This window comes from Oncorhynchus nerka, linkage group LG1 (genome assembly GCF_034236695.1).
Source record: "Oncorhynchus nerka isolate Pitt River linkage group LG1, Oner_Uvic_2.0, whole genome shotgun sequence".
Lineage (NCBI taxonomy): Eukaryota > Metazoa > Chordata > Actinopteri > Salmoniformes > Salmonidae > Oncorhynchus > Oncorhynchus nerka.
The window spans coordinates 15,438,759-15,452,139 of record NC_088396.1 but is presented as its reverse complement, the minus strand read 5'-3'; positions in this window follow the sequence as shown (position 1 = coordinate 15,452,139).

Sequence of the window (13,381 nt, the reverse complement as noted above, 5' to 3'; positions counted from 1 at the left end):
TCGGCCCCACTGACGCTGGATTGAATTGCAAGTGCTTACATCACCAGGCAGCCTCTCTCCAAGTTTTGGTAAATGTCTCAGTAGTACAAACATTTCAGCATAAGTATACTACAGGAAGACACAATTTATATCCAATATTTACACATATTTTGAGGAGGGGAGATTGGGGGGCAATTATTTAAAATGTGCCTTATTTAGTAATCATAATATGAGTCTGGTAGCAGCAGTTATGATGTCTGTGTAGTGTGTGTGTGTGTGTGTGTGTGTGTGTGTGTGTGTGTGTGTGTGTGTGTGTGTGTGTGTGTGTGTGTGAGTGAGTGAGTGAGTGAGTGAGTGAGTGAGTGAGTGAGTGAGTGAGTGAGTGAGTGAGTGAGTGAGTGAGTGAGTGAGTGCATGTGTTCTGAGGTGCAGAGAATCAGAGCAGATGGTCAGTCCAGTTCAAGTGTTCAGCAGTCTGATGGCTTTTAGGTAGACACTGTCTCTGTGCCTGTTGGTATCAGACCTCATGCTTCGATACAGTCTGCACAACAGGAAGGGAGTGAACAGCTCGTGGCTGGGGTGTGTGCGGTCCTTGATGACTGCTCCCGAGTGGTCTAAGGCACTGCATCTCAGTGCTAGAGGTATCACTACAGACCCTGGTTCAATCCCGGGCTGTATCACAACCGGTCGTGATCAGGAGTCCCAAATGGCGGTGCACAATTGGCCCAGGGTTGTCGGGGTTAGGGGAGGGTTTGGCCGGGGTAGGCCGTCATTGTACAATAAGAATGTGTTCTTAACTGACTTGCCTAGTTAAATAAAGGTTAAATTAAAATTCCTCAGGCACTGTTTCGAGTAGATGTCCTGGATGGAGGGCCTTATGGTCTTAGAAGGAACCATTCCCATACCGGGCCATGATTCAACCGGGCAGGACACTCTTGATGGTGCAGCTGTAGTGTTTGGAGAGGACCCAGGGTTGCATGCCGAAGATCTTCAGCCGCCTTGGGAAGTAGAGACGCTGTTACGCACTCTTGACAAGAGTGGTGGTTCATGTCAAGTTCTCAATGATGTGGACGCAGAGGAACTTAAAACTGCTGACTCTCTAGACGGATGATGTGGATCGGGGCATGTTCCCTCCTCTGCTTCCTGAAGTCAACAATCAACTTCTTTCTTTTGCTGACGTTGAGACACGAGGTTGTTGTCCTGGCACCACAATGCCAGCTCACTTACTTCCTCCCTACAGGCTGACTCGTCGTTGTTAGTTGTCAGGCATTTCAGGGTGGCCCTGTGTTAAGAGTCTGTGTGGAGGAGGCGTTGTTGCCAATCCTCACAGCCTATGGTCTGCCCTTTAGGAAGTCCAGGATCCAGTTGCCGAAATAATGTCGAATGCTGAAATGTAGTCAATGAACAGCATTCTCACATACAGCGATTTGGGAAGAATTCAGACCTCTTGACTTTTTCCACGTTTTGTTACGTTATAGCCTTATTCTAAAATGGATTTAAAACAAATCCTCATCAATCTACACACAATACCCTATGATGACAAAGTGAAAACAGGTTTTTAGACACTTTTGCACATTTATATATCAAAATATATATTTTTAAATACCTTATTTACACAAGTATTCAGACCCCTTGCTATGAGACTCGAAATTGAGCTCAGGTGAATCCTGTTTCCATTGATCATCCTTGAGATGGTTCTGTAGTCCACCTGTAGTAAATTCAATTGATTGGACATGATTTAGAAAGGCACACACCTGTCTATACAAGGTCCCACAGTTGGCAATGCATGTCAGAGCAAAAGGTTGAAGGAATTGTTTGTAGAGCCCTGAGACAGGATTGTGTTTTGACACAAAATCTGGAGAAGGGGACCTTCAATGCTTCAGAAATGTTTTTGTACCCAAGAACACAGTGTCCTCCATCATTCTTAAATGGAGGACGTTTGGAACCAGGCCAAACTGAGCAATCAGGAGAGAATTGCCTTGGTCAGGGAGGTGACCAAGAACCTGATGGTCACTTTGACAGAGCTCCAGAATTCCTCTGCAGAGATGGGAGAACCTTCCAGAAGGACAACCATCTCTGCAGCACTCCACCATTCAGGGCGTTATGGTAGAGTGACCAGACGGAAACCACTCCTCAGTAAAAGGGACAAGACAGCCCACTTGGAGTTTTCCAAAAGGCATCTAAAGACTCTCGGAACATGAGAAACAAGATTCTCTGGTCTGATGAAACCAAGATGGAACGCTTTGCCCTGGACGCCAAGCATCACATCTGGAGAAAACCTGGCACTAACCTTACGCTGAAACATGGTGGTGGCAGCATCATGTTGTGGGAATGTTTTTCAGCATCAGGGACTGGGAGACAAGTCAAGATCGAGGGAAAGATCAACAGAGCAAAGTACAGAGAGATCGTTGATGAAAACCTGCTCCAGAGCACTCCGGACCTCAGACTGGGGTGAAGTTTCACCTTCCAACAGGACAACAACCCTAAGCACACAGCCAAGACAATGCAGGAGTGGCTTCGGGACAAGTCTCTGAATGTCCTTGAGTGGCCTAGCCAGAGCCAGGACTTGATCCCATTCTAACATCTCTGGGGAATTCTGAAAATAGTTGTGCATCAACGCTCCCCATCCAACCTGACAGAGCTTGACAGGATCTGCAGAGAAGAATGGGAGAAGCTCCCCAAATAAAGGTGTGCCAAGAATGTTGTGTCATACCCAAGAAGACTCGAGGGCTGTAATCGCTGCCAAAGGTGCTTCAACAAAGTACTGAGTAAAGGGTCTGAATACTTATGTAAATGTCATATTTTTGTTTTTCATCTTTAGTCAATTGTGCACAAATGTATAAAACACTTTTTTTTCTTTCTTATTATGGGGTATTGTGTGTAGATGGAGCATTTTTTATTAAGGATGTAACGTAGCAAAATGTGGAAAAAGTCAAGGTGTTCTGAATACTGTCCGAATGCACTATAGGTGTTCCTCTTGTCCACACGTGTTATGGCCATGTGAATGGCGATGGAAATGACATCTTCCATGGATCTGTTGGAGCAGTAGGCTAATTGGAGTGAGTCCAGTGTGTCTGGCATGATGACCTTGATATGGGTCATGCCCCGCCTCTCAAAGCACTTCATGATGACCGGGGTGAGTGCAACAGTGCAATAGTCATTTGGGACGGTGGCCTCCTTGAAGCAGGTGGGGACTACTGCCTGGGCCATGGAGAGTGAAAGCACCTGGTCGTCCGCACCAGCGAGAGCCTTCCTGGATGGCTTGGTGTTGTTTGCTTCAACGCAATCACAGAATGTTTTAAGCTCGTCCGGGAGGGAGGTTTGGGTGGGCATCACACAGCTGGATATGCCTTTGTAGTCTGTGATCGTCTGTAGTCCTTTCCACGTGTGTCGCGAGTCTGAGTTGTCGAACATCAATTCCAGTTTAAGTCTGACATTTTATTTTTGCATCTCTAATGGATTTGGATACGCGTTGCGTGTCACCGAGTCATCGCGGTTCCTTCTGCATTGAATGATGCAGTATGGGCTCTCAAATGGTACGGATTTTTCCATTTATCCAGGGTTTGGCTTTTCTTCTCTCTCTCCGTCCACAGCAGCACGGCAATACCTAACGTTGTGGAGTCAGAACAGTAGCAGACGGTGACATCTGCAGACATTCTGCAGCTCGGAAAACGCTGGACAAGAGTGTTTTGTATCAAATACTTTGCTAATCTGAAGATAAAACCCTATAGATTGTTGTTTATGATGATAATGATAATGATGATAAAGATGATTATGAGTAGCTATTATTATCAGCATATTATATGAATATGTAGTAACAGTAGTAGTAGTAGTAGTAGTACTGGTAGTAGTAGTAGTAGGCTAGTATCATCCTCTTCATCACTATCACAATATCTGTCATCATTATCACAAGCCCTAGGCTTACATATAGGAAAGTAAGCAGCCATTCCCTATCAAGAACAATAATTGCCAGGGAGCTATAGGTAGGCCTAAATTAAAGCAAGTCAATGTCTCTTTTGCCTTTCACAACTTGATTGTATTGCAGATTAAACCCATTCTTTAAATGTATAGGAGCCAATAAAATGCCAAATAATCCTCTTCATTGCTCTGAGGGTAAGCGGCATCCACTAAAATACTTCTGGCAAGACAACACCAGTGAAGCGCACAAAATCACGGTGGGGGATACGGTTCATCTTCACCGCTAAAACCTGCCGACACGGATTAAGACCCAGAGCACGTTAGGGGCCCCAGTGCGAGCCCAAACTACAGAGTTGCGTGACAACCAACAGAAACTCTTGAACCGTGCAAACTTTACCACGGTCCTCCTCTGTGTTTGCCATGCATGGCTTGTTTGATTTAAGCGGTGTGTTTTTTATCCCAGTAATTTCACGGAACACGCCGTGTGTGGTCTTCTCAATGACCTGCGATATGTTGGGAGGGTAGATGATTAAAAATATTTAGTCATCCTTTTCAGTAAACTACTGGGACTTGAGGATCAGCTTAGACCATAGGATTGCAGTATTGAAGGCCCAAGAGAGGCTTTTATCAATACACACGCATTTTTAACATCTTGCAGGTCTGCTGAAAAACCTGAAGGCCTGCAAACAAATATCTGTGGGCCTATTCCCATGGCCCATTTGTCCAAGCAAAGTAACCTCATGACCGTACAGTACCAGTCCAAAAGTTTGGACACATGGAATTATTCAAGGACTTTCCTTTATTTTTTACTATTTTCTGCATGTAGAATAATAGTGAAGACATCAAAACTATGATATAACAAATATGGAATCAAGTAGTAACCAAAAAGGTGTTGACAGCTTTGCACACTCTTGGCATTGTCTCAACCAGCTTCATGAGGTAGTTACCTGGAATTAACAGGTGTGCCTGGTTAAAAGTTCACTTCTGGAATTTCTTTCCTTCTTAATGTATTTGAGCCAATCAGTTGTGTTGTGACAAGGTAGAAGTGGTATACAGCAGACAGTCCTATTTGGTAAAAGACCAAGTCCATATTATGGCAAGAACAACTCAAATAATAAGCAAAGAGAAATGACAATCCATCATTACTTTAAGACATGAAGGTCAATCAATTTGGAAAATTTCAAGAACTTTAAAAGTTTCTTCAAGTGCAGTCACATAAACCATCAAGTGCTAGGTTGAAACTGGCTCTCATGAGGAACGCCACAGGAAAGGAAGGCCCAGAGTTACAACTGCTGCAGAGGATAAGTTCAATATAGTTACCAGCCTCAGAAATGCCATGAGTTGGCCTAGGCCCTTGAAATGGAAGAGAAAATACTAAACAAACACTCCAGCCCAATATCACTGGTACTAATACATTCTTCGACGCACTTAACTGCACCTCAGATTGCAGCCCAAATAAATGCCAAGTAACAGGCATATCTCAACATCAACTGTTCAGAGGAGACTGCATGAATCAGGCCTTCATGGTTGAATTGAGTCAAAGAAACCACTACTGAAGGACACCAATAATAAGAAGAGACTTGCTTGGGCCAAGAAACACAAGCAATGAACATTAGACTGATGTTAATTTGTTCTTTGGTCTGATGAGTCCAAATTTGATATTTTTGGATCCAAACGCCGTGGCTTTGTGAGACACAGAGTAGGTGAACGGATGATCTCCGCATGTGTGGTTACAACCGTGAAGCATAGAGGAGGAGGATTGATGGTGTGGGGGTGCTTTGCTGGTGACACTGTTTGTGATTTATTTAGAATTCAAGGCACACTTAACCAGCATGGCTACCACAGCATTCTGCAGCGATACACCATCTCATCTGGTTTGCGCTTAATGAGAAAATAATTTGTTTTGTTTGTGTAAGGGCTATTTGACCAAGAAGGTGAGAAATGGAATGCTGCATCAGATAGCCATGCCATCAGATAGCCAATCACCTGACCACAACCCAATTGAGATGGTTTGGGATAAGTTGGACCGCAGAGTGAAGGAAAAGCAGCCAACAAGTGCTCAGCATATGTGGGAATTCCTTCAGGACTGTTGGAAAAGCATTCTAGGTGAAGCTGGTTGAGAGAATGCCAAGAGTGTGCAAAGCTGTCGTCAATGCAAAAAGTGTCTACTTTGAAGAATCTCAAATATCAAACATATTTGTATTTATTTAACACTTTTTTTGGTTACTACATGATTCCAAATGTGTTATTTCATGGTTTTGATGTCTTCACTATTATTCTACAATGTAGAAAATGGTAAAAAATAAAGACAAACCCTGGAATGAGTAGGCGTGTCCAAACTTTTGACTGGTACTGCATATCAGTAAAAGCCATCAGAATTATAAATAAATATCAATCATAGCTGCATGGACTGCAAAATACATGGCCGTGCACGGCATCTATGTTGAATAACGTCTGCATTTCTCTCACCGAGTGCTATATGAAACAGCGGAGCACTCAGTACCTCCTTCATTACGGCTCTAAGAATATATGGTGTGATGGGTGGCTGCCATGAGTTGGCCGAGGCCCTTGTGATAGAAGAGAAAATACTAAACAAACACACCCGCCCATTACCCCTGGTACTAATGCATTCCTCGACGCACTAGGACACAACCGGGGGGGGGACATTTCACATAGGATGTTCAGAGCTGTCTGGTGAACACAACACTAAACTGTGCTCAGAGGGCCTTACTTCACCATCGTTTGATCTTTGTGTGTAGAGAGAGAGAGAGAGAGAGATATCCCTGGGGCCTAGGCTATACACAACAATTGGAGTGTGTGTGTGTGTGTGTGTGTGTGTGTGTGTGTGTGTGTGTGTGTGTGTGTGTGCGCATATTTCCAATGAACATGACACAAACACATGCAGCTACACACTCGTTTGCTTGAGCACATTCACACATTGTCCTGGAAGGTTTTGGATAATTGGTCATTGCTGAATATTCAATGGTCGACGGAGATGGAGCATCCGTAATTTATCCATGGCCTCCATGATCACACAATGCCTTGCTGTCACTTGAGGAATTAAAAAGCAGAAATATTTAACTTTCTCTCAAGGACACGTCAGACATGGGTCATAAATCCAGTCACAGCCCGTTTGGATGAATAGTCTTATTATAACTTAATTGTCACTTCTCAGAAAGCGGCCTTCGTCTTTTCTATTGTGCGCCTGTCCTTTCCCTTTCGCCATGGAGCAACAATCAGCCTGCCGTATGCAATCAAGGATTTATAAAGGCCAGCGGTGTAATAATTAAAGCTCATTGGTGTAAGGGAGATATTTGTAGTCATGGTCTGTTCTGTGATTAATCTCACCATGGGCTGTGCTGATTAGGAGGCGAGGTGGCCATGGACATGGAATACAACAGATTTGAGCACCTTTAGATGAATAGTATCCGAACTGGGATTAACCCTTTGCTTGGACTAAATGTCACACACACACACACACAGTCATGCACGCACGGACACAAAAGCAAACTAACAAACACGAATACACACAGATCCACCTTGTTACCATGCATGTCAGGAGACAAATTCATTTTTAATAAGCAAGTCCAAGCACAATACCATAATGACTACTGAATAAATTAACAGAGGGTGTGAATGAGGATTGTTGAGTTACGGCCAGGGAAGAGCAAGCCTATCAGCAGCCTTCTGTCTGCACTGGTAACTCTTATCACTTATGGAAAAACCACATGATTTCATGTTTCGGACCTGTAAAATTGTATGTGGTGTCGTGACTTTCCATGACTGTTGTTGATTTAATCCACTTACTATGTTTAATTGTTACCCGATTAAATTAGTAATGTAACAATTAACTCAGTAGGATTTGGGGCACCATGGAAGAGTTTGTTTAAAGAGTTACCATCTCCTGAATTAAACTCTATAAGGTATATATCTATTTCATCGATAAACAGTCATCTTATTAATCAGTCGGTCTCCCGAGTGGCACAGTGGTCTAAGGCACTGTCGCTCAGTGCAAGAGGTGTCACTACAGTTCCTGGTTCAAATCCAGGCTGTATCACATCTGGCTGTGATTGGGAGTCCCATATGGCCCAGCATCATCCAGGTTCGGCCAGGGTAGGCTGTCATTGTTAATAAGAATTTGATCTTAATTGTCTTGTCTAGTTGAATAAAAAATACATTTAAAAAATGTACCTCTTATCATATCGGCATTCTGAACAGTCGTAACCTCATGCATCTGCAAAAACCCTTACTCATGATTCATTACTACACAAATTGGTTTAATTATCCCCCCCCTGGGTAGGCTGTTGGAGTTCTTTATCCGAATGGATTTTAAAAAATTATAGTAATTGCAACCCTGAATGAATCTGTTCGTGACGCAGCAGAAAGATCATTGTACCCCAAATGTAGTTCAAATCCCAGGAGGGGTCATTTTGAAAGTCATCACTAAGTGATCATGTCAAATGTAATCATATTGATTTGAAGATGTTTACACTATTTTAACTGTACAGCATACCACTTAACTTATTAAAAACCCCAAACCATTTCACTACTAATGTGAAATTCCTGGACTAACCTCTTCTTCTCACATGACCGAATGCATAGATCAAGCGAAGTAACGTTTCTCTTAAACAGCCAATGATTAATATTAACATATTTCATCGTCTGAATGTCACTCCCTAAAAACACACCACTATGGAACAGTCCTTGCATAGCTTCTCAGAATTCACAGATATATTGGCTCACATAGAAATCTAAAGGAATTGAAACCGTAAATGGCTTTGTAATAGGAAATACAGTTATTTCCATGACTGAATTTAAAAGCAATTTTGGACTGACCATTGTAGACATTTTCAAATATATGCAACTTAAATTTTTAATATATCGAAATATCAATCTGAAATATTTTGGACATCAGAGCAATGTTGAGGGAATTCTATTTGAGACAGTAAAGGATACTCATATTGAAAGGCAAAATGCACAAAACCTTACAGAAAACCTATCCAACAAACAATCTCTTAGAAAAAAATATTAACTATTCGAACCAAGACTTAAAAATAACTGATATTGGCACAAGATGGAAGGAGTGTTGGAATGTTGCACAGGGCGGGATTAGACCCAGAGCCCTGAGTTTAATGATGACCTTGGAGGGGACTATGGTGTTGAATGCTGAGCTATAGTCAATGAACAGCACTCTTACATAGGTGTTCCTCTTGTACAGATGGGTGGAGCGGTGCAATGCGATTACATCCTCTGTGAATCTATTGGGGCGGCATGGAAATTGAAATGGGTCTAGGGTGTCAGGTAAGGTGGAGGTGATATGATCCTTGACTAGTCTCTCAAAGCACTTCATGATGACAGAATTGAGTGCTACGGGGCGGTAGTCATTAAGTTACCTTTGTAACAATGGTGGATATATTGAAGCATGTGGGAACAGCAGACTGGGACAGGGAGCGATTGAATATGTCCGTAAACACCCCAGCCAGCTGGTCTGCGCATGCCCTGAGCACACGGCTAGGGATGCCGTCTGAGCCAGCAGCCTTGCGAGGGTTAACACGTTTAAATGTTTTACTCACGTCAGCCACGGAGAACAAGAGCAGCCCGTGTCTGTGGCACTGTGTTATCCTCAAAGCGTGCGAAGAAGGTGTTTAGCTTGTCTGGGAGCAAGACATCGGTGTTGGCGACATGGCAGGTTTTCCCTTTGTAATCTGTGATTGTCTGGAGTCCCTGCTACATATGTCTCGTGTCTGAGCCGTTGAATTGCGACTCCACTTTGTCTCTGTACTAACTTTTGCCTGTTATTTTTTTAAACCTTTATATAACTAGGCAAGTCAGTTAAGAACAAAGGTCGACGCTACAGACTTTCTAAGAACATGAGCCAAACCATAGATCCCGTGATCGATGAATAGAGAGAGAGCTGTCCTCATGGCTCAATTCACTAACAGCCACTGGTGCCAATGGCAGTCAGGGAATTCCTCTCTAAACCGGGGATTTACAGGCGCAAAAGAGGAGAGAAAGAGAGAGAAAAGAGAAGAGCCTAAATGGCTAAGAGTATAAAGATTCTGTGGGAGTCGTTGGTGAGAGATCAGAAAAGACATTACCTTTGACCTAGCGGCCCTTGACCTTGACTGTGAAGACGAGAGGTGTTACTCCAAGAGCGGACACACACACACACAAACAAACACACACGCAACGCACGTACGCACACACACACACACCCCACAAACACTCTGTGTGTTCTTCAATCGGTCATTACATCCATGGCCAACCTATAAAATGGAATAGCTCGTTGTGAGGTTCCCTGTTTTGTGACTCCATCTCCTTACAACCCATTTCCCATGTGTTTCTTTCAGACACAAGGGAAGAGTCAAGCCTATAACTCTACCGGACATGAGGCTTCTCACTGCTCAGCAGGGGTGTAGAAATGCTTTAAAGTACTACTTAAGTATTTTTGGGGGGTATCTATACTTTATTTGACTATTTATTTTTTGGGCCACTTTTACTTCACCCAAAAGTACTCGTTATGTTTGGAATTCTTAACAGGACAGGAAATTCACACATCCCTCGTCATCTCTACTGACTCTGATCTGGCGGACAAGGAGACGAGGAAGATGGTGTGTGTGTGTGTGTGTGTGTGTGTGTGTGTGTGTGTGTGTGTGTTCTAACTCTCTCTCTCTCTCTCTCAGTGTCCTACCTTACATTAGCCAGTAGAATAGAGTTGACAGTGAGGTGATGGGAGTCAGTAGACAGACCAGCAGTACAGATATATTTATACACTCATTAGAGCCTCTTCACTGGTCTGAGAACAGACACTGTATAACACCCTGCCCACTGCAATACCTCCACAGCTAACATCTGTCAAAGTCTCCACTTAGTATAATATAAGACTAGTAGGGGGTGAAAAATACCTTCTCAGTCTAGATAGACATTGTATTACAGTAATATCTGGACACGTAGAGATGTTTTCCAGACAGCACAGTGTGCAATAACAGTTGGGATGTTGTTGTGACAATCTATATGCTGTATACAGTGGGGCAAAAAAGTATTTAGTCAGCCACCAATTGTGCAAGTTCTCCCACTTAAAAAGATGAGAGAGGCCTGTAATTTTCATTGTAGGTACACTTCAACTATGACAGACTATGACAGAAAAAATCCAGAAAATCACATTGTAGGATTTTTAATGAATTTATTTGCAAATTATGGTGGAAAATAAGTATTTGGTCACCTACAAACAAGCTAGATTTCTGGCTCTCACAGACCTGTAACTTCTTCTTTAAGAGGCTCCTCTGTCCTCCACTCGTTACCTGTATTAATGGCACCTGTTTGAACTTGTTATCAGTATAAAAGACACCTGTCCACAACCTCAAATAGTCACACTCCAAACTCCACTATGGCCAAGACCAAAGAGCTGTCAAAGGACACCAGAAACAAAATTGTAGACCTGCACCAGGCTGGGAAGACTGAATCTGCAATAGGTAAGCAGCTTGGTTTGAAGAAATCAACTGTGGGAGCAATTATTAGGAAATGGAAGACTGATAATCTCCCTCGACCTGGGTCTCCACGCAAGATCTCACCCCGTGGGGACAAAATGACCACAAGAACGGTGAGCAAAAATCCCAAAACCACACGGAGGGACCTAGTGAATGACCTGCAGAAAGCTGGGACCAAAGTAACAAAGCCTACCATCAGTAACACACTATGCCGCCAGGGACTCAAATCCTGCAGTGCCAGACGTGTCCCCCTGCTTAAGCCAGTACATGTTCAGACCCGTCTGAAGTTTGCTAGAGAGCATTTGGATGATCCAGAAGAAGATATGGAGAATGTCATATGGTCAGATGAAACCAAAATATAACTTTTTGGTAAAAACTCAATTTGTCGTGTTTGGAGGACAAAGAATGCTGAGTTGCATCCAAAGAACACCATACCTACTGTGATGCATGGGGGTGGAAACATCATGCTTTGGGGCTGTTTTTCTGAAAAGGGACCAGGTCGACTGATCTGTGTAAAGGGAAGAATGAATGGGGCCATGTATCGTGAGATTTTGAGTGAAAACCTCCTTCCATCAGCAAGGGCATTGAAGATGAAACGTGGCTGGTTCTTTCAGCATGACAATGATCCCAAACACACCGCCCGGGCAACGAAGGAGTGGCTTCGTAAGAAGCATTTCAAGGTCCTGGAGTGGCCTAGCCAGTCTCCAGATCTCAACCCCATAGAAAATCTTTGGAGGGAGTTGAAAGTCCGTGTTGCCCAGCAACAGCCCCAAAACATCACTGCTCTAGAGGTGAAGACTTACAGAAAACGTTTGACCTCTGTCATTGCCAACAAAGGGTATATAACAAAGTATTGAGATAAACTTTTGTTATTGACCAAATACTTATTTTCCCCCATAATTTGCAAATAAATTCATTAAAAATCCTACAATGTGATTTTCTGGATTTTTTTTTCTCATTTTGTCTGTCATAGTTGAAGTGTACCTATGATGAAAATTACAGGCCTCTCATTTTTTTAAGTGGGAGAACTTGCACAATTGGTGGCTGACTAAATACTTTTTTTGCCCCACTGTAGGTGCTTTCTGTATCATGTAAAACATGTCTACTGATATTTGAAGGATGATCATTACACCAAACATGACACTGTAAAACCAGCTGAGACGTAATGTCTTTGCTCACCACAATGCATCAAATGTAATCCCACCCAATGTTCAGAGACTAGGCTACAACAGGGAAAAGCCAAGTTTGACAACCCGCTGTTAAGCAATGTCTTGAATCATCACAGTCACCGGCTATTCACACTGAGGTCGGACCGACTGGGTTCGATCCCAGGTATCCAGCATGCCACAAGCCTGTATAAGCCCGCTGAGCTAAGGCCTAGTCATCAGCTACGGGAGCCAATGCAAGTTAGAGGTCTCAGTCAAGGTGACTCGTCAAGTTAGCATGGTTTGTCGAACCACCTCTGCTTCTCTCCCTCCCTGCACTTCAACGGCGGTCAGGATTTAAGGGCCAAGGTGCTTGGCTACAGCAAGAGAGGACGTAGTCACTGTCACAACGGACTTGGTCTCGCTTTCTCACCCAACGTCTGCCAGGCACAGCAGTGACTCACCGCTCAGGATAATGATACGTGGCGCCACAGCGCAGTTCCACACCGTGACGCTCCAGTGGTGGGAAAAGTGCTCGCTCCTCCTGACTCTCCACCACGTGTGGAAAAAGTGCAATTAAGTACGTTAAAGTTGCTGTGGTTTGTTTTTGGAGGAGAATGGCCTGGACTGCCCTCTGATGCCTGTAAAAGTCAACACCACAGAGGAAATAGGTTCATATCCCTGTGGATGGAGGAAGCAGTGCTGTATTAGGACAATTGAACACGTGAGGAGACTTCAAGCGTGAAAAGACAGACAGAGAAGGAACGAGTGGGTAAGAGGAGAAGAGGCGCGAAAGAGACTAACCGGAACACCTTACAGCTTTCCGTGCCATCAGCAGGATGCGCTTGGCGA